Here is a 23,042-nt window from a genome sequence, read left to right as displayed (position 1 = left end):
AGAGAACCAAGTTATATTTCTCATTTTTAAGAGGCAATTGTCGGTGGGTTTATGAAAACTCTGAATCATAAAGCAAATTCACAGCAGGACAAAGAAAACTTGACCAGGTCATGTAAAACAACAACCTGAAGGGACAATTTGTTATGGAGTAGGTGATTAGGTCAGTTCAGAAAACGAGAAAACAGAATAATTGTCCAGCTGTCAAATGGTTGAACCCAACATGAAACAACATTTCCCCCTCGTTCTTCCCGAGACACCAAAACTCAGAGCTCCCAAATCCATCACCAGGCAATGAAATGAACTGCCCTGCTCACCCAGCAGCTTCTCCCACAGGATATTTTACAGGAGAAATCATTCTGGAAGGTTCTTTGGGGGGCCTGGGAAGGGCTCAGGATGTTTTCTGCCTCTCAGCCAGCTGTGCTCACACTCAGGTTTGGGGCTGGAGGATCCACGTCCCGGAGATTTACGGGCAGAGTTTGGCTAAGGTGGGATTTTTTGGGAGTACCTCAGGACAAACTGCCTCTGGAGAGCTCCTGTCCCATGGGAGAGATGAGGGTGATTAGCCTGGAGAAGAGAAGGCTCTGGAAACCCCCTTTCCGTGCCTAAAGGGGGTTATAAAAAGGAGGGAGAGGGTATTTTTCTACTGGTAGAGAGGGGGCAATGGTTTTAAACCAAAGGAAGGCAGGGTTAGATGGGATATTAGGGAGAAATTCTTCCCTATGAAGGTGGGGAGGGACTGGGATAGAATTCCCAGAGAAGCTGTGGCTGCCCCTGGATCCCTGGAAGTGTCCAAGGCCAGGTTGAATAAACTTGGAGCAACCTGGGCTAGTGGAAGGTGCCCCTGCCCATGGCAGGGGGTTGAAACTGGATGATTTTTAATGTCCCTTCCAACCCAAACCATTCCATGATTCTATAATTCCATGTCCACTCTGTCTTGTGCTCCATGTCCCCCTCAGCCTCCTGCACCCTGAATGGTGACAGGGGATCTCTCTGCATTCCCTGGGATCTCTCTGCATCCCTTTGGATCTCTCTGCATCCTCTGGGATCTCTCTGCATTCCCTGGGATCTCTCTGTACCCCTTTGGGTCTCTGCATCCCTTTGGGTCTCTGCATCCCTTTGGATCTCTCTACATCCCTTTGGATCTCTCTGCATTCCCTGGGATCTCTCTGCATCCCTCTGGATCTCTCTGCATCCCTTTGGATCTCTCTGCATCCCCTGGGATCTCTCTGCATCCCTCTGGATCTCTCTGTATCCCTTTGGATCTCTCTGCATCCTCTGGGATCTCTCTGCATCCTCTGGGATCTCTCTGCATCCCTCTGGATCTCTCTACATCCCTCTGGATCTCTCTGCATCCCTCTGGAATCTCTCTGAATCCCTCTGGATCTCTCTCCATCCCTTTGGATCTCTCTGGGGTGCTTCAACCACCTCCAGTCAGGGATTTTGTCTTCTGCTGCTGGCAGGAGGATTTTGGCCCACACAGGTCAAAAGGGCTCTTTGCAGCCCCTCTGAGGAGTGTTTAGGCAACAGAGAGTAGGTGCTGATTCCTGGTGTGTGGGGTCAGGATGGGGGGTCCAGGGAATTCAGAACCTCCTGGGATGGTGCCAGAGCCGTGCATGGAGCAGAGCAAGTCGGTCCTGCCAATCTGGTCCCTTCCACCTCCATAAAATAACTTCTGGAATCAGCTATGTCCACACTCAGAGGTTATTTCTGGGACCTGGTGGGGTGTTCCCAGCTCAGAATCCAGGAGCACAGCAATCCCTGATAACCAGAAGGCCACTGGTGTGGCTGGGGATGTGCCCCTGACCTCACTGAGCAGCAGGAACAGATATTCCAGCTGTTTATATCCCAGAAAACAAGCCAGTCCCGGGGCACAGGTTCAAGTGTGAACCTGGGATTTGCTCCTATTAATTTACCACTGCCGAACTCCCTGGTCAGATCTGAGCCTGCGCCAGCTGGGACTTTGCCAGGGCAAAGTTTGGAGGTGGCACAAGCTGGAATCTCTTCTCAGAAGAGGTTTAACCCTATGGATGCAGCCTAGAGCTCCACCTACCCTCCGGGTCAGGTCTTAAGTGTGATCCCAGCCTAACCAGACGGGATCAGCCCCTTCTTTTGGACGAATTCAGGAAAGAATTAGCTGCTAATCTGCTTGCAGGACTGAAAGCAATTACCCTCCTCAAACAAACAAACAAACAAAACCCCTCTTTAGTCCAAAGCACTTTATTAAGGTTGCAAAGTCAAGCCCTCCAAAATCGGGCTGCTCCTGCAACTTTTATTTGCAGCCTTTTTGTGCTGCCTCATGACAGGTCCGGCCTGAAAGATATTTTTTTTCCTCCCCCCCCACGTAAATAACGGCAAGTTTAGTTCTGCCCTCTGCCTCCCGGGTGATGCCAGGCTTTCCTTGGTGCCCAGCCTGCTCTGAAGGCACCACTCTCATCTTCCTCGCTGCCTTTCCTGTGGTCGACACCGGTGACTCCACCACCAAGAGGGATTTTTAACTCCTTGTGCCCTGCTGAAAGCAGAGGGTAAAATACCCTTTTTTTACATAATCATTTAAGTCGGGGAAAAAAACCTCCGAGATCATAGAATCCCAGAATCAGCTGGGTTGGAAGGGACCTCCGAGATCATCAAGTCCAACCCTTGATCCAACCCCACTGTGGTTCCCAGTCCATGGCACTGATGCCACATCCAGTCTGTCCTTAAACACCTCCAGGAATGGAGAATCCACCACTTCCCTGGGCAGCCCATTCCAATGGCTGAGCACCCTCTCTGCAAAGAAATTCTTTCTGATCTCCAACCTAAACCTCCCCTGGCACAGCTGAACACCCAGCCCTCTTGTCTTGCTGATGGTTGCCTGGGAAAAGAGACCAAGCCCCCCCTGGCTCCCCCCTCCTGTCAGGGAGTTGCAGAGAGTGAGGAGGTCTCCCCTGAGCCTCCTCCAGGCTGAACAGCCCCAGCTCCCTCAGCCTCTCCTCACAGCACTTGTGCTCCACTCCCTTCCCCAGCCTCGTTGCTCTCCTCTGCACCTGCTCCAGCCCCTCCATGTCCTTCCTGAGCTGAGGGCCCAGAACTGGACACAGCACTCCAGGGGTGGCCTCACCAGTGCTGAGTCCAGGGCAAGAATCACTTCCTTGGACCTGTTGGCCACACTGTTCCTGCTCCAGGCCAGGATCCATTGGCCTTCTTGGCCACCTGGGCACACTCTGGCTCCTGTTCAGCTCCCTGTCCATCCCCACTCCCAGCTCCCTTCCTGCCTGGCTGCTCTCCAGCCCCTCTGTCCCAGCCTGGAGCTGCATGGGGTTGTTGTGGCCAAAGTGCAGGACCTGGCCCTTGGCCTGGTTGAACCTCATCCATTGGAATCAGCCCAACTCTCCAACCTGTCCAGGTCCCTCTGCAGAGCCCTCCTGCCTTCCAGCTGATCCACACTCCCCCCCAGATTAGTGTCATCCGCAAATTTGCTGATGATGGACTCAATCCCCTCCTTCAGATCATCAGTAAAGATATTAAACAGACATTAACAACCTTCAGTTGACCTCCTGTGCTGGTTTGAATCTTCCATTTCTAAAGTCCGAGAGTTTTATTTTTCAGCCTCCTTAATATACTAACACCAACATCCCAGAGCAGATGCCACTTGCTTGATTGTTTGATTGAAGCCGAGTTTCAACATTTTGGCGAGTCAGGTTTGGAATGCAGCAAACGAGGAACGCATGACTCGTTGGGATAAATCCTCAGCCCTGACATCAGACTTTTCTGCCCCTCTGCTCCCCTGACTCGTTGGCTTCATATTTCCCCAACGTCTGCAGCAAACAAAACAGATGTTTCAGATTTTATACCACCTACACCACACCCTGTCCTGCTTCATGCCCAGAGCTGGTATCCTCCATTTATTCAGTTTTTATGAAAAAAGCCCAGAATTCATTTGCCAAAGCTCGACCTAAACTCAAACCTAGACCTGGAGATAAGGACATGGGGAGGCCCCAACCTCCCCACCTACAGGTATTGAGCAACCTGGACTTCTAATCCAATTTTCAACCCAGACACTCTTGCCCAGTCCCAGACATCTCTTACATCAGCAGAGATGAATAGTCTTAATTACAGCAGCCCCCCTGATTTCTGAGTGTTTCAGTTTGAAATATTGTTTATTCCTGGAAAGGGGAGAGAGTAAAAATGGGGAATTCCTGGTGTTTGGGGGCAGAGAGGGGAGAAAGGACGTGTTGTGGACTGGGACATCACTGTGGTTTGAGTGAAGAAAAAAATGCTGGGAGCTGATGGAGAGAGTTCCTCCCCTGGGATTAATGGGGTTCCTGACACTGGGGCTGGCAGGGACACCAGGTGACAACACCTGGAAGGACCAGCAGCTGGGAATGACTTGGAAAACTCTTTCCTGAGGCACTCATGGGTGTTTACGAGGAGCAGGAACTTCAGCTGAGGCTCTTCGAGGATTTTCAGGGGAATGGGGCCTAGTGAGCCCTGAATATGCTGCCCCAAACCTTGTCCCCTCCACCCTGGGCTTTTCAAATCCATCCCAGATAATCACAGAATGTTTTAGAATCATCCAGTCCCAATCCTGCCATAAAACAGCTGCTCATGGGAACACAACTGGGCAAAGCTGGGGCCTTTTGAAAGGCTTGAACACGAAGAACAAGCACGTGGGAGGTCCAGGGAGTCACTTTTGCCTCCAGTCCCTGGTAAACATTTTCCCTTAGTTCTAAAATAAAACTGCTTTAGCCAGCTACCTAAGCAACCCAGACTCAACAAATCTCTTCATTAGAGGAAAATAAAGAAAATATCCTGCGTGTGGTTTGCTCTCAGCCACCGTTATCTGTTTCGTAGACACTGAGCTAAGCAAGAAAAGCATCATAAAAAAAAACCAAACCCCAAACCAGATTTATGTGGGCTTCTGCATAACACAGGGCAGGAGTTTTCTGTTCTCCAATGACCTTAGAAGTCCCCTGTGCTCTAGTAACTGCTGTAGGGATCTCTCTGAGGAGGAAAATAAGTTTCAGTGTTGTTTATATTCCTGTGTTATGCATTTGCCATGAAAGAAGGGAAAATATTGAGATTTAAACCATATACTTAGCACAGACTTCCCAGACCAGCTCTCCCACAATTAGATCTTAGTAGATGGACTTTATATCTCATTTTGGGGTCAAACCAGGGCTCTGGCCACTGGGTTTCATAAAATCATAGAATCACAGAATCAGCCGGGTTGGAAAGGACCTCTGAGATCATGGAGTCCAACCCTGGATCCGACCCCGCCGGGATTCCCAGCCCGTGGCACTGAGGCCACATCCAGTCTGTCCTTAAACACCTCCAGGGATGGATAATCCACCACTTCCCTGGGCAGCCCATTCCAATGGCTGAGCACCCTCTCTGCAAAGAAATTCTTCTAATATCCAACCTAAACCTCCCTGGCACAGATGAACACCCAGCCCTCTTGTCTTGCTGATGGTTGGGTGGGAAAAGAGACCACCCCCCCCGGCTCCCCCCTCCTGTCAGGGAGTTGCAGAGAGTGAGGAGGTCTCCCCTGAGCCTCCTCTTCTCCAGGCTGAGCCCCCCCAGCTCCCTCAGCCTCTCCTCACAGCACTTGTGCTCCAGTCCCTTCCCCAGCCTCGTTGCTCTCCTCTGGACCTGCTCCAGGACCTCAATGTCCTTCCTGAGCTGAGGGCCCAGAACTGGACACAGCACTCCAGGGGTGGCCTCACCAGTGCTGAGTCCAGGGCAAGAATCACTTCCTTGGACCTGTTGGCCACACTGTTCCTGATCCAGGCCAGGATCCATTGGCCTTCTTGGCCACCTGGGCACACTCTGGCTCCTGTTCAGCTCCCTGTCCATCCCCACTCCCAGCTCCCTTCCTGCCGGGCTGCTCTCCAGCCCTCTGGCCCAGTCTGAGCTGCCGGGGGTTGTTGTGGCCAAAGTGCAGGACCCGGCCCTTGGCCTGGTTGAACCTCATCCCGTTGGAATCAGCCCAACTCTCCAACCTGTCCAGGTCCCTCTGCAGAGCCCTCCTGCCTTCCAGCTGATCCACACTCCTCCCCAGCTTGGTGTCATCTGCAAATTTGCTGATGATGGACTCAATCCCCTCATCTAAATCATCAATAAAGACATTAAACAGAACTGGGCCCAACACTGATCCCTGGGGGACACCACTGGTGACCGGCCAACAACTGGATGCAGCTCTGTTCACCACCACTCTCTGAACTCATGGCCCTCAAGCAATTGTGGCCCAGACAAAGGCAAATCTCTTCTCACAAGGAGCAGAATCCAAAGGCCCATGTAACTCGGCTCACCCGTGTCTGGCATTCCCGCTCCGTCGGTCTAAATACGGCACACACGGCAGTTGGCTGGAAATCATTCCAGTAAAGGGAGGATGTTTCCTCAGCGTTTTTTTCGAGCTGGCTCTGACTCAGGCATCCTCCTGGGAGCCCATTTAACCGGTCATTAGGGAGCCGGCAAAAAAAAAGGCATGGAGGAATTTTCGTAACCAAAAAAGACGTGCCTCCTGGATGAAAAGAGCTCCTGAGAATCCCTCCTGGCCCCGTTGGCTCCCCGGCACGCTTGAGGGAATTTTATTAACGCTGCTGAAAAAAAACAAACAACAAACCTACTGCTGAAACTAATCTATTATTTGTGTGTCGTTTTTAGAGATGTTGGACCGTGCTGGTTCCAGCACCGAGATATGAAAACTGCTGTGCTTGTAAAACGCTGCGCTCAAAAGCCCGTATTAAGTGTTTAAAGTCGATTAACACCCTCTATTGCAACAGGGCCGATCGATGGTGGAAGGGTTGCCTGTTGTTAAATGAGTAACACCCAGAATTTGCAAAGCAGGTCTTCTCCCAGGCTGGGACCGGAGGGAAAGTGTCAAGCAAAGAGTCTCTGGAAGAAAGAAAAGGTCGTTCCTATCCCTGAAAGCCATGGGAGACAACAGAAGAATTTCTTCGGGATACACGGTCTGATTGACACCTTTTTTTTCTGGATTAGGAGTGATGGGAAGTTAATCAGGATTTAATCATGTCTCTGGATGCACAGATTCCTTGGAGTGTCGTGGCTGAACACACTGATTTACCGGGATTATTAACACAGTTAAACCTGAGTCCCGTTTTTAAAGAGTTTCACTGGACTGAATCTGGAACTGGCAGCGGGATGAGGGTCACAGGAGGATGGAATTCGAGTTTCTATTTCTGCTTATCCAGATTGTGGCTTCTCCTGACTCCCAAAACACTTCCCAGTGTGAAGGTGACAGCCCAAGTGACAGAACTTTGATGGGGTTGGGTGACCCAAAGCCAGTTGTCTACAAGCCTCAGGTGATCCAGGGAGACAAAGACCTGTTGGATGAGCAAAGGGACACGCAGAGAAAATGTAAAATATATTTATATTGGGAAGAAAACCCTTCCCTGTGAAGGTGGGGAGGGTCTGGGATAGAATTCCCAGAGAAGCTGTGGCTGCTCCTGGATCCCTGGAAGTGTCCAAGGCCAGGTTGGAGCAACCTGGGCTGGTGGAAGGTGTCCCTGCCCATGGCAGAGGGTTGGAACTAAATGATCTTTAAGGTCCCTTCCAACTCAAACCATTCTGTGATTCCAGGATTCTAGAACCCTCCCTAAGGCTCAGGTTTTAGGCAGGGAATCATCTTTTGGAGACACACTGATCCTATCATTGATGGCAAGACTCTTTGTTGAGTGTTTACTGCCAGCCTGACTGAATCACAACCATTTTCTTCCTGCCTGAATAAACAAGAGCTTTCAGGGCTGAAATCACATCGCTTAAGTGCTGGATCAAATACCTGTGGGATTGCAAATTTGCTTGGCCTGGTGCTCCAGGGGGGAAAAAAAGGCCTGGAAAAGCAGCAGAAAGGCACAGGGGGGAAAAAAAACACCCCCCACAGGACATAGGTGTGAGGAAAATCTTCTCTCTTGAATTTAGAAGGACGGCAAAAACTCATGAACAAAAGAAAGAATTTTACTCAGCGCGCTGGGTCCGGTTCTCACACCGAGTTCTTCAGGGAGAAAAGACCCCTTGGGTTTAAATTCACGCATTTTATAGTTTTACCCAAAATCCCACCTTTTTCAGAGAAGCTTAATATATTCACTTTTTCCTAAAAAGGTTTCTTTTCTCTTGAAAAGGGGTTTATCCTTCTTTTTAATTGGCTGCTGGCCGTCCCCGTCAAAAGTGATGAATCTTCCTCTGTTCTTAGCCCAAAGAGAGAAAAGAAACCCTGGGTACCAAACTCTCACAAGATTTTTAAGTTTTAAGAATTTTTATATTTCTCTTAACCGGCCCGCCGAATGAGATCCCGACACCAAAATCCATCTGAGACCAAAATCCACTCTGAGATATCTTACAACTTGGTGATACACCTTTAAACTCATATTTTTATTCTCATGGAGGCAGAGAGAAGGTTGGGTAGATTTTCAACAATTTTCTTGTAACTGTTGTAGCTGAAAAATGAGGCATTGCACAGACAACTCCAGCTCCTTGGGTTTGCTCATCCAGGGCCTTGGGGAAAGGTAGGTGAAATTCCAGAGAACTTTGCATCAGGAGAATGCAAAATTTGTTTTCCTTGGTCGACTGGAGGTTCCCTACAGGTCTCTACTCCAACACCTCACCTCTGCTGATGTTCTCTGCAGTTATTTTTACTGTAACTCCTCGTGCTCTTGTTCCTCTGAACCTGCCTGATGTCCTTCTCCTCAACAACATCTCATGGCCAGGACACCCTGACCTGAAAATGCACTACAAAAGCTCTTTTAAAGCTGATCTAACTGGCTAAACCTCTATTTTAGTTATTAACCTAGTCCAGCTTTCCCAATGAGCAGCTTTTAGGCAAACTTACCCAGGGATGCTTCAGTATCTCTGAAGCTGAATTAATACATAAAGATTAGCAAAACCAACTGCTTGTTCTTGTTTTGAAAAAAAATTAAAAAAGTTCTTGTAATGAGTTACACAGAATTATTGACCCTGCAGTATAAATCCTGAAGATGGGAAGCTTTTAAAATGTACATTATTAACCAGTAGAGTGTTTATAGCCATAGAGGCATCAGTGGTTAGCAATTAAATGCATATTTATATATATTTCTTAATAGACATTATTAATCCAAAGTTTCAGGTTTAAGATGATCTAAAAAAACCCCCCAATTTTCACATCCAGAACACCAAATTGTCTCTGAGCTGTTTTAATCTTCAATTTAATACATCCACACATAACAGCCTTTCTTGAGAGTCTGTTCCAAGGATCTCAAGTGAATGGAAAGTCTTTCCAGTGACTTCCATCAGCTCTGAAAGACACTTAATCTCCTGCTGGCGTTTTCAGCACGGTTAAATTCAGCTTAAAATGGGAAAAACAGAGAGATATAAATCCCTTTAGGTTTCCATGGATTTGTTGGACTTCTTGACCACCTGCTCTTCTGATAACACGCAAGAAGGACAACTATTTCCAGTTGTTATGGATGGTGGGACCTGACCCCTGATGAGCTTCTGTCACCTCTGGTAGGGGCTCTTTGAGCCTCAGCTCAGCTGCCCCCAGTGCTGGAAGAGGATGTTCCATGTCCTAAAGGGAGGAAGGAGGAGAGGAAAAGCCTGGGAATGGTCGTGATCTTGGGCTCCAAACCGAGGAAGTTGAATATCTCTGGCAAAGCAGAAGTTTGGATGAATTTTCCAAGTTGTTGTGGGGATTGTGGCTCCCTCTGGGGAAGGGGATGGTGGGAGAGCAGGGGAGAAGGAGATGCTCAGGTCTGACAGAGCAGAGGCTTGTTCCTGATGTTGGGACAACCTGCAAAACCATCCCGGGGATGGGAACCCACCCAGTGGGTTCTGGATTAGTGTTCTCCACACCTGTGCTCCTCAAGGCAGGAGATGCTTCCAGGGGACACAAAAAGGGGAGCAGAAGGTTTCTGGAGCTTCCTGCCAGGTTTTCACCCCGTTGCCATCGAGGGATTTTCTGGTGATGGGGTCAGAGTGGCTTTGGAGTGACAGTGACAGATCAAAGTCTGGCTCTAACCCCCAAAAGCTGGGTCTTAACCATGTGGGATTGGAAAAGCTCCACATATTGTTGTGCAAAAGTTCTGCACAGAACCTGGAAAATCAGCTCCCTGACCCCAGGGATCATTTCATTGAGGATCAAATGTAGGCATGAAAATCGTTATAAAATCGTGGAATGCTTTGGGTTGGAAGGGACCTTAAAGATCATCTAATTACAGCCCTCCTACCAACCTTATTCACTAGATTAGGTCGCTCTGGGCCACATCCAACCTGGCCTTGGACACTTCCAGGGGATCCAGGGGCAGCCACGAGCTTCTCTGGGAATTCTATCCCAGCCCCTCAGCACCCTCACAGCCAACAATTCTTTCTTAAAATCCCATCTAACCCTGTTCTCTTTCAGTTTAAAGCATTCCCACTTGTTCTGTCGCTCTCTGCCTGTATAAAATTCCCTCTCCCGCCTTTTTTTTTTAATTCCATTCAGTGCAGCTGATATTTTAAATATCAAACGCCGACGTTGTTTCTGTTGCTTAGCGGGGGGGGGGAAAACAACCCCGGTGGCTGCTCAGCGGTGCCTCTGAATTTCCCCTCAACTCCAGGAGAGGGAGGCATGTGAGAGGGGATGTCCCCCATCCCCTCGGGAAAGCTGTGGGGCTGGAGAACAGGCTGCTGGAATTGTGCAGGGAGCTCCGGGAACAGCTCCCTGGTAGGGCTGGGTGTCCGGGCGTCGCTTCAGCTCGTTGCTCCATCCCGGTGGTTTCCGCCCGCAGAGCCCAGACAGAGGAATTTCCTCCTCTTCACACACAGCGGGTGTTAATCAACATTTTGGGAAATGGCAATCACAGGTTCACAGGCTGTGGAAACCTCAGGCTTTCCCACACTTGGGCAGGCATGCTCATCATCCTCCTTCAGCTGCCAGGGACGCTTCTCCTCTCTCCCAGTGCCTGCATGAGACAGGGAATGTTTTCTGGAGACACACCACGTCCATTTTGGCAGCAGCCAGCACACAAGGATTTTCCTGAGAGAATTAGGAAGGCAGTTTTTCTGGGAGCCAAACTCTATAGTTGTTATTTTTTGTAAATCCCTGCCTTTCCCTCACCAAACTTTCCAGCTGAGCATGTTCCACTCCTGGCAGTGCTGCCGTGCTCATTACTCAGCTTTTTGTGCTGCCAGACTGAAATGTCAATGCAAGTATCCATCAACCTCCCAGAAGGTGAAATCCAGACCCCATTCCCTGCGCCTTAGGTAAGAGATTTCAGGATCCAGCTCGGGCAGTTACGAGAAAGGTTATAGGATCTGTTCCTGAGGTAGCCAGGGGCTGGTCCTGCCAACACACAGCGGTCCTTCCCAGCCCTGACTTCCCAAGAACACCCTGAACGAGGTGGAAAATCAGGTTTTCCCATTATGTGCCCTTTCCCAAGTCTTTCTGCTAAATTATATTCCCCTTTGCCTTTTCTCTGTGTTCACAGTCACAGAATATTCCCACACTGTGCTCTGGCTGCTCTGCCCAGTGGAAACCTTTGTTGGCAGGAGCCATAATTCACCTCCCACCTCTCAGAGGTCACTTATAGGACATTTCTGTCCTGTCTTTGGGGCCTTTCTGTCCTTCTGCAGTTGGTATAATCAGAGTGAACCAATCCCTACTTTTCCCAAAGCTGTGGGTTCAATCACACAGTGATAAAGATGTTCATACAAACCCAGGTTATTCTTGCAGAGAAAGCAGAGTGGGTTTTACCACAACAAGCATTTTAATTTCAGTATCACTGCATCCCCAGCAGGCCTTACACTGGTTTAATTAGGGCTAATTTCGTGCAGCAGGAGAGGCCAGAAGGAGAACATTGAAATATGTGAGGGAAGGTGCATAAAGAGGGGGACTGTCCATGTCTTAGACACCTTCTGATGTGGCACCTCCACCTGTGGGGTCACACTGGCAACAGGGAGATTTGTGTGAACACTAAAACTGTGTTTTGACAAAGCTGACAGAGAAATACAACTTGTTTTCTATCATTCCTGGGCTGATCCCCCTGCGTGGGCAGCAGGGTAGGGGGGGATTGTGCCCCTCTGCCCCCTCAGCTGAGACCCCCCTGCAGAGCTGCTCCAGCCCTGGGGAACAGCACAGCGAGGACATGGAGCTGCTGGAGAGAGTCCAGAGCAGGAACCAAGAGGATCCCAGGGCTGGAGCAGCTCTGCTGGGAGGAAAGGCTGGGAGAGCTGGGATTGTTCAGCCTGGAGAGGAGAAGCTTTGGGGTGACCTGGTTGTGGCCTTGCAGGACCTGAAGGGGCTCCAGGAAAGATGGAGAGAGGCTATTTCCAAGGGCTGGAGTGACAGGACAAGGGGAATGGCTTCAAATCGATAAAGAGCAGGGTTAGATGGGATATGGGAAGGAACTTCCTGGCTGTGAGGGTAGGGAGGCCCTGGCCCAGGTTGCCCAGAGAAGCTGTGGCTGCCCCTGGATCCCTGGAAGTGTCCAAGGTCAGATTGGACGGGGCTTGGAGCGACCTGGGCTAGTGGAAGGTGTCCCTGTGGGGGGCAGGGGGTGGAACTGGATGATCTTTAAGGTCCCTCCAAACTCAAACCATTTCATGTGGTTTGTGGATTCCACTCTGTTGGCACACAGGGATTCAGTGGAGACCAACGATCTGTCCAATCACAGCAGTGTTTAGAAAATTTTAGGTTTCCCAATAAATGCAGCCAACCCAGGCTGTGGGAACAGTCATAATTCCTTTCCCCATTGTCCTTCAATGTGCTGGGAATGAGCAGCCAGGAATCACAGACTCATGGAATGGTTTTGTGTTGGAGGGACATTAAGCCCATTCAGTGCCACCCTCTGCCATGGGCAGGGACAGCTTCCACTATTCCAGGTTGCTCCAAGTTTATCCAACCTGGCCTTGGACACTTCCAGGGATCCAGCCACAGCTTCTCTGGGCAACCTGTGCCCTCAGTTCCTCATTCTCTGCAGTGAAGTTGGTCAACATTTAGACAACAGATGGAATCACCATCAATTTCCTGCTACAATCTGCAGTCAGGGATAAGAAGTTGCTTTCTCTTCCACTTCCCATCCTCTGGGGAACAGCCAGTACAGTCCATAGAATTCTCCTCTTGCCTTCCCTGGGACCCAGAATTCACCAACAGGTTTGGAAATTCTCCTATTTTCCGTGTGTCAGCTGTAATAAATAAATCAATAAATCCTTTATAAATACACACACATTCATCTGTGTTATCTCCACACAACCTGCTCTGTTTCTCCCTTGCAAGATTTTCCTTTTCCCAGCTAAACATCTGGGTTATCCAAGTGATTTCTTACCTGGTGCACTGAGATGGTTTTCCCTCACACAGGGAATTAATGAGCATCTGATTTTGCAATTTAAAGTGAAAATTCATTAGTTCACATCCAACAGTTTCTCAGGGATGAAGGAGGAGGGGAAATATCTTTGGGCATCTGATAAAGAGAAGTCCTTGGCTTCCTCCCTGTGGAGAAGGACTTTGGAATTGCTGGTTTCTGCACCAAAAAACCACCCAGAGCAGCAGCTCAGTCTTTCTGGGTGACAAAAAGGCCAAAGCTCTACTTTGGCGGGAGAAAAAGGGGGAGAAACTAATGTTGAAGCAGGTGGTGGCCCTGTGGTTTCACACCATCCATCTCCTCAGCTTGGAGATGCTGGAGGTGTTTGGTCCTCCCTGGGGATCCCTCTCATCTCAAAATAAACTGAAGTCACCTGAAGCCATGAAGTCAATTGAAATAATGGGTCTGATTTAGGGCACTTGTTATAATATATTATTATATAAATATTATTCTATATTATTATATATTAGTGTATATTTTTATTATTATTACTATTATATATTTTATTATTATTACTATTTATTATTATTATTATTACTATCACTATCATTATTGTTGTTATTATTATCATCTACTCTGTTATTTCAACTGCAATTTGGGCAGTTCTCTTTTGTTGTTATTTGGTTTTCACCCTAAGTGAAAACACAGCTGATTTCTGAGGAACCAGAAGGTCTGAGGTACCTGAAATCTCAGGGAAAATTGGAGGGGTTAAAAAAAAAAAACCCTCTTAATCAAGCTTCTGTTTCCTTTTTTGGGATTTTTTTCCTGAAGGTCAGAGTCTTGGATGTATATTGGTATTCCAGCTGGAGTTGTTTCCAGCCAGGGGCAGCTCTGGGCCCAGGCAAGGTAAGGATTTCTTTGGGATACTTTGATTTTCCTGCAAGCAAATCCATTAGTCCAACGCTGTGGCATCGGTGGGGTTTGTTATTCCCATTTGGAAATCTCCCATGGGGTTTCAAAGGTAACAATAAAGCAGAAAAAAAGCTTTTAATGATCAGTCTCTGAGGGAGGGAAAAATGGGAGATCAGAGTATCCATTATCCGATACAAATGCTCTCAGTGCCTGGGGATGGAGAGAAATTAGGGAGAGGCCAGAGGAGAGAGAGAGAAAAACAGTAAGAAATTTAAAACCCAGGGTCTGGCAGGAAAGATAAAAGGAAGGAGGGCCCTCAGTCAAGGGCAAAGTTTGTGGAAGGATTTATAAAATCTTTGAATATTTAAAGGCTGTTACAAGATGACAAATAATTTTCCTCAAGTGGAAGGTACAAAAAAAAACCTCCTTCAACTGTGGCAAATTTAATAGAATTTGATTATTAATAAAAGGTCTTTTTTTTTAAAAAAAAAAACAAGTCAGTGAAATGGCAGAGCAGGTTCTGCAGGAAAATTGTGGAATTCCTTCCTGAAATGTTGTCAAAACTCAGCTGGACAACCTTATGGGAGAGATTCCTGGTGCAGAGGGAAGACAAGAGAAAGGCAACCACAGAGGTCACGGCTCGGGGCACGTGGGAAACCCAAAATTTAAGGTAAATATCTGGTGTTAGTAAACACTTGGTGCCGCTCAAGGCCACCCCCGTTCCTCGGGTGCCCTTTGTCGGTGTAAATGAGCTTCATCTTGGTTTGTGGCAAACCTCAAATATTTGATTTCAGTGTCAGCCCAGCGGAGCAGGCAGAGCCCGGGGTGATTAATCTGTCCCTCTGCGTGGGTTTTAATGCTGCAGCTGGTCACATGAAGTCGTTCCTGAGAGTGAAACCTCAAGCTTTCCCAAGGAAAATTATCACTGAGGGTTAGAGGATCCTCCTCTCATCATCATCATCATCATCATCATCATCATCATCATCATCATCATCATCCTCATCATCCTCATCATCATGGCTGGGCTTCACAAACGAAGATTTGGGAAGGGCTCTACCCACGTTTGTTACAAGGATGCTGGTGGCTTATGAGGCCAATACGAGACAAACACATCCGATTGCAAAAGGCACAGCAGAAAGACTCCTTAGGTGGTAAATTCTGCAGGACACGATTCTTTCTGCATTGTCTTTTCTCCTCAAGGGTGATCCTGCTGCGTTCTCAAAGGCATCAGCAGCGTTATAGATGGTGTGTCTCCAGACCTCCTGGTTGGAGGCCAGAGTAGACCAGTTATGGTGATCAACATGGGCAAGGCTGAGATGTTGTTTCAGGGAGTCCTTGTATCTCCTCTTTGGGGCTCCTCTCTTGCGGCAGCCGGTGGCAAGTTCCCCATAAAGCAAGATCTTAGGGAGGTGGTGGTTGGTCCCTCATCCTGGAGCCGTGCCCTGCCCAGCACAGCTGTGTTCTCAGCAACATGGCCTCAATACTTGTGACTGCTCCTTGTTCCAGAACAGATGGATTGGTCACATAATCTGACCAGTGGATGTTTAGGATTGTGTGGAGGTAGCGTTGATGGAAGTGTTCGAGGAGATGCAGGTGGTGGCAGTAGATGACCCATGATTCAGGTGTGAAAGCTCTGGAAGCTTTTCCATTTGGCACAAAACACTTAATAAAATGTGTCCTTTGTGTCAGAAAAAGTGGAAGGGACCTTCTACCCTGGTGGATGAGGATTTCCATCAGAATCCCTCAAATCCAACGTTCCCTCCACGGAGGTGGTGACTCAGAGGATGCTGTTTCCAGAGGGGGGACAGTTGTCTGAGTAACACAACCTCAAATCCTTCAGCTCCACGAGGAGTTCCCAGTTTTGCTGATCCCCCATCCCGTGTCTCAATGGATGTTTTTGGCAATGGAACCATGATCAAGCTGAATTCTGAATTCTCCTTCTCCATTTGCTCCTTCAAAGCCACGCCGACGCACCTTTCCGCCAGCCCAGGCTCCACTCTTCCTTTTTAATTCCCACTTTTTCTCTTCCTTGGCCACATTTTCGTCTCTCTCCCCACCAGCAGTGACCCAGGTGGGAGATGCAAACCCCCAAGGCTGTGGGGTGGTGGGGGTTGTTCCTGTCAGCTCTTGGCCGGGGTGGTTTTTTTTTTCCGAGCTCCGGTTTCTTCCCACCCACACGGATGGGACAAGCTGGAATTCCCAGAACAAGCCTGGCCAGAAAAATACAGAAGCCTTGGCTCCAACTGTGGGTTTTAGCAAAGTTGTCTCCCAGGAATGGCAGAGAAGGCTGGATGCAAATCCGAGCTGGTACCAGGAAAGTGATTTTTTTTGTTTTTTTAAAGAGAGAAGAAACCAAACAAGCTCCTCTTTCAGCTGGCCAAGCTTAAAATGCCTGGCTCCTTCTCCAGCCCTTTATTGGGAATTATGTCCTCAGCCATGGCCTGGACACCTCCAGCTCCTTGTTTCTCCATGGGAGGGAAGAACAGCTGCAGCTTGTTGGGAAATGCTCTCCTCCCTTCCTTCCTGGCAGGTAGATGCAGTTCTTGAGCTTTCTGAGCAATGAGTTGCTTCAACAAGAGCCAAAACGTTACTGAGGGGTGACAAATTTTGGCCCTCTTGACTGGTTTGGTGAGGAAACTGCTCCCTAAATGACTCCCTCGTGAGGGTGACCCCAAGCTTTGCCTTGGCCAAGGGAGAAGATGAGCCTTGTCTTGGTGTCACCATGAGACTTGGTGGGCCTGTGGCTGAGCCAGAGCACAAAGTAGCCCTTAATTTGGGGGGGAAAATAAAGTTTGGAGCACTGCAGGAGGCACAGAAATTCCTGGATGTGATGTAACTCTGCTGGCCCAGCCCATCCTGAGGGCTGAATCCTCTGGGATCTGCTGAACGACCCGAATCGACTGAGCAACAACACAAATCCTCAGAAAAGGCATAAATTCACAGGGAATCCAAAATCCTAAAACTGGCAAAGCAGAAAGAAACCTCCAGGTGGCCCTGGAATAGGTGTTTTTCCAGACTGGTGTTATCCATGGAGTTTTGGGCACACCCACATCAACACCCTCTTTGTGGAGGTCACCAACCAAGACTTGTAGGAAAAAACCCATGATTAAAAAAGCAGGGGAATGCAACCAAAGTGTTGATGAATTCCAGAAAATTGCAGTTAACGTGAAGGAAATGTGAAAATACTGCTCTTTAAATCTGACCAAAAGCTGGAATTGCCTGGCCCTGGGCTGGGATTAACAGTGAACTCCAAGGAAAACAAGCATCCAGTGCCAGTCTCTGTCACCAGCTTCCAGCAATGGGTGACTCCTCAAATTTTTGGGAAGTTGTATCTGCATCTGGGTGTGAAATAATATTTAATGGAGTTTTCCTCCTCCTGATTTTTCCACTTCACATTTTCTGTTTTCCACGTTCTCCACCTGAGGAGGGGGGAAAGGTTGAGGTTGTCTCCTTTTTTAAATGAAATTTAAATTAATTTTGGGGCACCCAGAGGTGAACGCGACCAGAAATCACAAAGATCCCGAGGCAGTCATTCCAATTTGTAATCCATTCCCAAAAAAGTGTCATTCAGCTTCTCCTGCCTCCTTTGAGACCTGGAATTAGCACATGGAGAGCTGGAAGAGATTTAATAAACCAGCCCTGTATTTTTTCCTTTTTTTTTTTTTTTTTATTTTCCAGAAAGAACTGTTAATTTAGTCAACATTAATTTTAGGACTTTAAAGAGAAATTGCTTTGAAATTCAGTCTAAAGAGAGTTATATTAAAGATGGAATTTTGTTTGTAGTGGAGCAAAAAGCAAGTTTTGGCAATATTTTAGCTCAGGAAAACCTGACATAGTGAAGATATTCTCCTTAAAAAAATCTTCCTGTATCTTGCCTGCAATAATAGGATAAATATTTTCTCTGATTGTCTCACCCTATACCAAGGCAATATAACATTGATTATATTATGAATAATTCTGTTAGATATAATAAATATAAATTATAATTCATTTTAATGATAAATTAAATTTTATTTTTGTCTTGTTGTTTAAATTTAATAATTAATTAATTTGAGATAAATTACAATTATATTATATGGAAAAAGAGTGTTATCTTGTTAATTAGCTGAGTAGACATATATCATATATCATCCTATTTTACACAGGGAATGGACAAAATCAGACTTTTTTTATGTGTGGAAACCTCAGACCACTTTCCAGTGTCTGAAGGGGCTGCAAGGAAGCCAAAGAGGGATTGTCCATCAGGAATTGTAGTGACAGGACAAGAGGGAATGGGTTTAAGCTGAAAGAATGGAAAATTGGGTTGGATATATGGAAGAAATCCTTCCCTGTGAGGGTGGGGATGCCCTGGAACTGGTTGCCCAGACAGGTTGTGTTCAAGGGATGTCCAAGAAAGGTTGACCATCACTGTTGGGTAGGGAGTTGCACATTTTAGAAGGGAAATTTTCCACCAGATCCAAGGGGAGCATTTAAAAGGATGGAAGATGCTCTGCAAAAAAAAAAAAAAAAAAAAAAAAAGAAAAGTCCAGATCCAGTACAAAGATGTTACTTTGGCATTTTTTTTGTCTGATTAGTTTAGAGCATTTTGATGCAGTAAACTCCTCCTTGGGCTTTTCATTTTTTCACGGGGTGAAAGTTCATTTCCTTCTCTGCACCCACCCCCGGAACAGCTGGAATTTGGGACCTCGAGGCACTCAAAGAGGAGGAAATTTCTGCCAGATTTGGAAAAATTAGTTGTCTGGGTGTGTTGGCCAAACAAAACCAGTAAGGACTGGGATTCACACCCTGAGATTTCCTCTCTATGTTGATGACTCATATTCCTGCCCTGGGCTGTCTGTGAGACTGGGAAGGTGCTGATGGGGTTGGTTGTGACTCGTGGCAGACGAGGCAGAGCCAGGTTGGCAGGAGAGCTTTGGGAGGAGGGATGGAGTCAGTGCCACCATAACCCAGTCAGAGCAGTTCCCTGGATCCCTGGAAGTGTCCAAGGCCAGGCTGGATAAACTTGGAGCAACCTGGGCTGGTGGAAGGTGTCCCTGCCCATGGCAGGGGGTGCCACTGGACGAGCTTTAAGGTCTTTTCCAACCCAAACCATTCTGTGATTTTCTTCCACCACTGATGTGTTTAGATGTTATTTCCCATTAAACTCATATTTCAAGTGTGGAGAGCAACACATTTTCCTTTCTCTGAGGACACACCTGCACTCCCTCTTGCCCACAAGGCCTCTCTGGGTCACCTCTGCTCTTTTCCCCGGAGCTGCTGTGGGTCCTGAGGTGCCCTCCAGGTGTGTGCCACTCACTCCAGGGATATTTTTTGGGGGGCTGGAGCTTCCAGAGCGTCCGTTCCCTGTGTGGTGGCAGCGGCAGGAGCGGCACACGGAGCCTTCCCCGAGGAACCAGGCAAAGAGAGGCTGAGAACACGTCCTGGTTAGAACAGCTGGAACCAGTTCATCACTGGATGGGTGTAACCCAAAACTGTGCATTCTAGAGCCTTCCATGCCATTGCCCAGAAACTGTTATCAATGAACCATTTACACCCTCTGCCCAGAGCAGCCCTGACCCCTCAGGTTGTAAACTGGGTGTTAAGAGGCCTGAGAGATAGGAGGGTGCTCCTGTCCTCACACCCATTGTGGAACTCCCCACCCTGAGGGAGGGACTGGGCATTCCTGCCTGAACTGGAGGATAGATAATCTTGGGGTCTTGGGACTTTTCTAACCACTCGTGGGATCCAGAGGAAGACTGCAGATCACCACTCTCAACCAGACTGAAACCGCCACCCTTGACCAGACTGCACCACCACTCTCACCAACAGGTTTTTCCCTCTCCTTTTCCTTCAGACTCAGGGGCCCAAAGAACACCACTCTGTTCATGCCCCACGGTGCTGGGTTATACATTTGGGTTTTGTGGGTTAAAACCAATTGTTTGTCTGTATAATCATATTTATAGTATTATTTTATTAAATTGTTATTCTGACTTATAATCTCTCCTTTGAGTTGAGTTCATTTTCCCCTGCTGGTTTACCTTTAAACCAGCACAGAACATGAGCACTGAGACGTTGTCAAAAGGTCTGTGGTTGCACCTCGGGGACCCTCCTCTTCACCCAGCCCAGGAGGCACCTCAGTGCTCTCCTCCTGCCCAGGGAACCACTTCACAGGGACAGGGAAACCACAGCCTGGCTGAGGACAAACTGTCAGCTCAGGATTCACACGGGAATGGAGCTGCTCCTGTGGGTTCTGCAGCAATTGTGGCTGTCAGAGGGCTGGGATTTTCCCCAGGTGATGTGCACACCAACTCCAGCAGGACTGATCTTCCACTAGCCCAGCTTGCTCCTTGGACACTTCCAGGGATCCAGGGGCAGCCACAGCTTCTCTGGGAATTCTATCCCAGCCCCTCCCCACCTTCACAGGGAAGAATTTCTCCCTTATATCCCATCTAACCCTACCTTCCTTTGGTTTAAAACCATTGCCACCTGTCTACCAGTAGAAAAATACCCTCTCCCTCCTTTTTATAACCCCCTTTAGACATGGGAAGGGGGTCTCCAGAGCCTTCTCTTCTCCAGGCTAATCACCCTCATCTCTCCCATGGGACAGGAGCTCTCCAGAGGCAGTTTGTCCCGAGGTACTCCCAAAAAATTCCACCTTAGCCAAACTCTGCCCGTAAATCTCCGGGACGTGGATCCTCCAGCCCCAAACCTGAGTGTGAGCACAGGTGGCTGAGAGGCAGAAAGCATCCTGAGCCCTTCCCAGGCCCCCCAAAGAGCCTTTCAGAATGATTTCTCCTGTAAAATATCCTGTGGGAGAAGCTGCTGGGTGAGCAGGGCAGTTCATTTCGTTGCCTGGTGATGGATTTGGGAGCTCTGAGTTTTGGTGTCTCGGGAAGAACGAGGGGGAAATGTTGTTTCATGTTGGGTTCAGCCATTTGACAGCTGGACAATTCCTTCCCAATATCCCATCTAACCCTGCCCTCCTTCAACGTGAAACACCTTTATAAACTAAGTTTTCTCTGAAGTTTGAATAAATTCAGAGGGAAAAAAACCAACCAGGATGTTTTCCTGATAAAGATTCCCGTATTTAGGGGACCTGTGGAGCTTTAAATCCTCCTGTGGCAGCCCCAGGGGTGGCATCACTGCTGCTGGGTTGGTTGTATGGAGGGGGCTTTGGGCACACAAACACTTCCTTATAGGGGTCAAACTTTGGGGATTGAGTTTTCCTGAATGAAAAAGGGAGGAATGAGAATTCCCGTGGTTCAGACCCTCAGTACTCCAGGACTTGAGTGGGATTTCCCACGCAGTGTTTGGCAGGACAGGGAAGGTGGCAGAGGAGTAGGAGTAGGAACTCCTTGTTCCCAGCTCTGCCAAGGCCAGGTTGGACAGGGCTTGGAGCAACCTGGGATAGTAGAAAGATCCCTACCCACGGCAGAAAGGTTGGAATGAGCTGGTCTTTAAGGTCTTTTCCCACCCAAACCGTTCTGTGATTCCAAGATTTGATGATCCCAACCTCCACAATTCCATATCTGCAACACCACGAAGTGGCAGTTGAACCTTCCTTGTTTTCTTTCCGACAGAGGGGTTGTGTCATCTAAGAACTGCCCTGAATTGAGGACAGATGGAGTTACGTCACCTCTGGGAAGCCCTGCTGGCCTTCCCAACCCTTTCCAGAAAACCAGAGGAAGCTCAGCAGTTATTCCACATCCTGGGCAGAAAACACACCAGGGGTTTTGTGGTTTTTTGGACTTTGGGCCACTCAGATGTCAAAAGATTCACTTTTCACTTCCAAAGCCAGGCTGGAAAACAGGGATGTCATTCCTTTTATTTATGTTAAAGGTTCTGCTCACCCACCCCTTCTCAGCCCAAATTGTGTCATTACAGACTCCCCCAACAGCAGAGACCCCTTTCCTGAGGGTCACCTTTCCCACAGGAGCCAGAAGTGTCTCCCAGTTCTTCCACCTGTGAATGGAAGGGAAGAGAAGCCTCTGACTGAGGAGGAGTCACCTTCTTTCACCACTTCCCTTCTGTGCACCCTCTGTAGAAGTTTGTCTGGACCCAGAGGATAAGAAAACAAAAATTCCACTTCTACTGCTGTGTAGGAGTGGAATAAGTTGAGAAACAGAACTTCTCAGAGGGCAGAGGGAACTGCTCCAACTGGATTATGGTGGCACTGACTCCATCCCTCCTCCCAAAGCTCTCCTGCCAACCTGGCTCTGCCTCGTCTGCCACGAGTCACAACCAACCCCATCAGCACCTTCCCAGTCTCACAGACAGCCCAGGGCAGGAATATGAGTCATCAAAATAGAGAGGAAATCTCAGGGTGTGAATCCCAGTCCTTACTGGTTTTGTTTGGCCAACACACCCAGACAACTAATTTTTCCAAATCTGGCAGAAATTTCCTCCTCTTTGAGTGCCTCGAGGTCCCAAATTCCAGCTGTTCTAGTGGTGGGTACAGAGAAGGAAATGAACTTTCACCCCGTGAAAAAATGAAAAGCCCAAGGAGGAGTTTACTGCATCAAAATGCTCTAAATTAATCAGGCAAAAAAATTGCCAAAGTAGCATCTTTGTACTGGATCTGGTCTTTTTTTTTTTCCATCCTTTTAAATGCTCCCATTGGATCTGGTGGAAAACTTCCCTTCTAAAATGTGCAACTCCCAATTCAACAGTGATGGTCAACTCTTTCTGTCTCAGTGCATCCCAGAATCCCAGAATGGTTTGGATTGGAAAGGATCTTAAAGATGATCCAGTTCCAACCCCCTGCCATGGGCAGGGACACCTTCCACTAGCTCAGGTTGCTCCAACCTGGCCTTGGACACTTCCAGGGATCCAGGGGCAGCCACAGCTTCTATGGGCAATCTGTGCCAGGGCTTCACCATCTCCACAGGGAAAAATTCCTTCCCA

The sequence above is a fragment of the Chiroxiphia lanceolata genome, chromosome 2 (genome assembly GCF_009829145.1).
Source record: "Chiroxiphia lanceolata isolate bChiLan1 chromosome 2, bChiLan1.pri, whole genome shotgun sequence".
Classification (NCBI taxonomy): domain Eukaryota; kingdom Metazoa; phylum Chordata; class Aves; order Passeriformes; family Pipridae; genus Chiroxiphia; species Chiroxiphia lanceolata.
This window is presented reverse-complemented; position numbering follows the sequence as displayed.